Source organism: Cheilinus undulatus, linkage group 8 (assembly GCF_018320785.1).
Source record: "Cheilinus undulatus linkage group 8, ASM1832078v1, whole genome shotgun sequence".
Taxonomy (NCBI): Eukaryota; Metazoa; Chordata; class Actinopteri; order Labriformes; family Labridae; genus Cheilinus; species Cheilinus undulatus.
In genome coordinates, this window is record NC_054872.1 from 16,373,003 (window position 1) to 16,378,015 (window position 5,013).

Below are 5,013 nucleotides of genomic sequence, written 5' to 3' on the forward strand. Positions count from 1 at the left end.
CTTTGGTGCCACTATCCTAATTTCTTGAAAGGCATTGCTTCTTTGAAAGGCATCAGATTAGAAATTTCAACCTCAACTTCAACTTTATAGAACTTCTATTAGGAACTTTATTTGTCTGAAAGCATTAGTGGGCATGTGGCTTAAATGTCAGCACAGCAGAGGAAACCATACATGAACATGAAATATATCACGTTCAGTGGCCAAAGTGCAACCAACCGTGGTGAGTAAGTAAAGCCTGGAGGCCGTTATGATAATGCTTGCGCAATAAGAAATATATGATGCCTGAATGTGAATATTGTCTTATAAAAGAACAAGCATTAATATGAAAACTAGTCAATAGATAGACCTTTGCATCTGACGTCACAATGTTTGTCTCACCTCAAGCTGGAGGCAAAAGGGACACGTTACTTATTGAACACCAGTGCTAAATAAATACTTTCATCCGCAAAATCCTCACTGTGATCTCTGCAGTGCACATTTTGTAAGGAAAGCTTAGAAAGCTTGAAATCTCAGGCAACAGTTGTTGTATGCAGCTGCTGAAGCTTGTAACTCCTTCACAGTAGAATAGTTGTCTTGGTGGTCTCTCTCAAGAAGTCTCCTCCTTGCACGATCACTCAGTTTGTGAGGACGGCCTGATCTAGGAAAATTTACAGATGTGCCATATTCCCTACATTTTTTAATGATGAATTTAACTGAACTCCAGGTGATGTTCAGTGCCCTGGAAATGTTTTTGTCTCCATCCCCTGACTTAAATTTTTCAATAACCTTTTCTCTGAGTTGCTTTGAGTGTTCTTTTGTCTTCATGGTAGAATGGTACCCAGGAATACTGATTCACCAGTGAATGGACCGTCCAGACGCTTATGTCTTTATAGTTCAATCACTTGAATTTTTATAGGCACTTGAAGGCAAACATTTCCTGTCTCTTTAAAATAAATGTATCTGAAGTAGGCTTATTTGATAGTATCTTTGTGTTATTTTTTAGTCAAATGTAGAGTTTTAATTTTTTGATGATCATCAAGTTCCTTATTATCTATTTTACAGAATGTCCCAAGTTTTTAAAAGGAGTTGTATTTCTGATTTATCTCTAAATCTCCACCTTTCTGAGTTATTTCATGAAAGTTTTTGTGACCTCATCCTCCTTAGCTCTCATGTGGAATGAGAGTGTTCAGAGGTGTTTAAAGTTCCTGGGTGTTTGTGAAATTACTCACACAATAAATCTGCTTTGTTTTTAAACGCGGCTTCCACTAAAAACTGAGTTTTGGCAGCAGGATCAAGTGACGTTCAAATTTTTGTTGGTATTTTTTTTTTCTTCCCTGGGCACTTGTCACATTGAAGGGAAAAAAATACTGTGTAATTGGCACCTCGGTCACAGAAACAGCTTGTTAGCATTGTTAAAAAATAATTTGGAAACACTGAAGTGGAGCAGCACAGGGGTCAGCCTCCATTAAAAGAACGGCTCATTTACATTCAGCTTAGTGGTGGAAAATGGAATAGAAATACACTATTATGAGCTTTAAAAAGCTGAGGTAGGACAATATAGACGGGGTGCAGACTGAACTGTAACATGTTTGGACTCTGAAGCTATTTTTGTCACCAAAACGGGCCAACATCTCTCTCGCTCTTCAGCCTAAGTGCACAAAGCTTTCAGGTAGATTCCAAAAACTGAAATTAAGCCAGCTGATGTGTCTTTTTCTTATCAAACATATCTCCTTTGGCCTTCTTTTCAATATTTCACTCAGCATGGGGCTCAGTTGTGTTTATAATCACTGCTATGTTTATGAGCTGCAAAACTGCATCCAGTTGGTGATGCTTCCTGGTCCGATCGCTCTCATTGGTTATTACAGGTCAGAGACAGTTAAGAATGGGGAGGATCAGACTCAACTGGCAGCAGTAAAATAATTGTACTGGCACCGCAGACTTAAGTATTATTTAGATAAATAGCCAGTTGTGACAAGCCCTGGATGGGATTGGTGGGTTGGCAAATCACACCAAAAACGCCTAAAAACTCCTGTATGCAGCTTGCCGAAGTGTAATGAAATATTTCCACTTGAAATGATACAAATACACTTGGATCTGAGTTTTATGGTTTAACCTCAGCTCTTGTTTCAGTGGAATGAATTTCTGCAGGACCTGTAATTTAGCTTTCTTTTAAACAAGTGACTGACTATAATATCACAGCTTCATTGACAGGGAGAAAGGAAAAAACGTATGTCTGATTGAGGGAAAAGAAGACGATTTTAATGAAACTGGCATCATTTAAATTAATAGGAGAAACAACTGCATTCCATTTCTAACTTCCTGATCGTTTTCCATAAAGGCCACTGGGATTTGAAGAAAATCAGAGCAGTAAGATGCTGGAAAATGTGGGACAGGGGCTGGAAATGTTGGAAAAGGTAACAAGAAAAAGGAAACAACTTAGTTAAAGAGAAGGAGAGAGGGGCTCACTTTCAAAAAATGCAGGAAAGACTTGAATGTGATCTTTATTTGAAGAAAGAGCAGCAAACTGGAGCACAGAATTACCCAGAAATCATGTGGGCTGACAGTTGAGATATGAGATTAATGTCCTGAGATGAGAATTCACCAAACCAAAACAAAAATAGGCTAATGCCATTTCAAACATGCATTCCTGGATATTTCAAGAAAATGTGGCTGGCTGTCCCTTCCAGCGAAATATCATCTCTACCTGATGGTGTCAAACTTTCCTCATCAGCCAGAAGGAGTGGAGTCCAAGGGGGCAGGACATGACGTAGAAAGATCCATACAGGAATGGCAGATCTGATGACAGCTTTGCCTTTAGATCAATGCTAAATATAGTTCTACCTATTTATAGACAGTTTAACAATTAGATAAGATAGGACATTGTCTGAGGCCTCAAGATATAGTCATTATATACAGTATGTGCATCAAATATGAGATATCCAGTTAAAAACCTTTTCAATGCTAATGCAGGTCCTTTAAAAAGTATTGCGCCCCTGGGATGTTTTACCATTTAATTGATTTGATTAAATCAATAAAATCAATCACTTCTTTTGCATTACATTCACTTTTGTCATTACTTTGTAGAAATCTGTTTTCACTTTGACTTTAAAGAGTTTTGTGTGTTTTTTGTTGGAAAGCCAAATTATATTGATCATGATTGATTTATAAAATCAATAGAAAAGGTGGCGCACTGAAGGGGTGAATACTCTGTATACTCACCCTGAAAATGTGGGAAAATTTCAGACACATGAAAATGTTGTATGTCGATAAACAGATGCAGAGCAGATTCACATTCTTCATATTCACAACTGTATTTATTGAAAAACTACGTTTCCCCATTTTTATGTGACATTTAAACATATACCATATAGAATATAGTTGTCCAGTTTACTGAGGTTACCTGAAGGCATCACATTTTCCATCTTTGAGCCCGTAAAGTTCACTAAATTACTCTAATTCAAGCAATACTGAATACTGAAACACTGTGACAGATCCATGGCTGGAAATGTTTGACTATTTAAAGACTCACTGAGGACAACCTTTACTATTGAGAGAGGACACCACAGACAGATCTGGATCCCTAAAGAAGAAAGACTGTGCACCCACTGCAGCCAACAAGAGGTGGAAACAGAGCTGCACTTTGTAACCACATATCTTTTATACAAGGACATCCAGGATAAGTCCTTACCACCTTGCAAAACAAAAAGACTTCAGCAGCACGAGCAATGAACAGAAACGTCCATATCTGCAGGAGTGTGCAGATGCTGCTGGGCATTATGTGAGTTGTGACAAAAAAGAAGAGCCTTAAACACCACACCACCACCATGGACAGGGCTGCTATGTATTCAAAAAAGAATTATATAGAGAGGGTTTTATTAAACATCCTTTTTTTGTTGTTTTTTTAACCAATATTTTGTCTTTTTTGAAGTTAAACACTGGTTTTTGATACCTATACCAATTATAAAACTTCATTTTGTTTTGTAATTTCTTCTTTGGCCATGCAAACAGATGTTTTTCCATACCAATAAAGCTTGTTGAAGATAGATAGATAGATAGATAGATAGATAGATAGATAGATAGATAGATAGGAACAGAAGGTAAGAAAAGAGGTAAATGGTGTGTAGCTAAACACACTGGAAAGCCATCACCCGTCAGACTCGGTCCAGTGGCACTCCAGGGAAAAGAGAGGAAGAGCAGAGGAGGAGCAGAGGAGAAGAGCATGTGGAAAGGTAAAGAAGAGGACAGCAAGGGGACACAGGCAGATGTCCAGGCAGCCGTACCTGCAAATTCAATTCTGCACTTTTTTCTCCCTCCGTCTTTCCTCTGCTTCCATCTTCAAACCCTGTCTGTCAGTTCTTTGCCCCAGGCAAAAAAAAATAAGAAAGATGGTGTATGTCAGAGAGAAAGAAGACAGAGAAATAGATAGAGCGATGTCAGAAGTCAAACTTAGTGATGTGAGCTACAGGTGTAGCTGCCAAAACTCTCTTTAATGCTCGGTTTAAGGCTTATTTCTAAAGGGAATATGCTAAAAACATACAAAAAAATATATAATCTTTCATTCACCTAAACAAAAAAGTATGATAAAATCATCATTTGGTATAAAAATAGACAATATAGGAAAACGCCAATACATGGAAATAATTTTACTCCCAGATATACAAAACATTTATTGGTCATCTTGATCTATTTTCCAGCACGATGACATTTTCAGGAAGTGATTATTAGAAATAACCAATACCACAAAATGTTCCAGCATGTTTTTTTTTCTAATGCCATGGCTTTTGTCAATGTTTCTGCACAGTTAAACCTTTCATTATTCATCATGAATGCTGGTTAAATTACATTGTTTCAATATATAATGTTATATCACATAAATATACATTTATATTTCAGTTTACACATCAATAACACACAGGTTTTCAGGAGTACAAATCTGTCTCTCATGTGCCTTAAGTTCCTCAGACTCTGAACAGAGAGTCACTTTGAACGATATGTTAAAAAAGTCCACCTTAAGTGTTGTTGGAGATTCTTCAT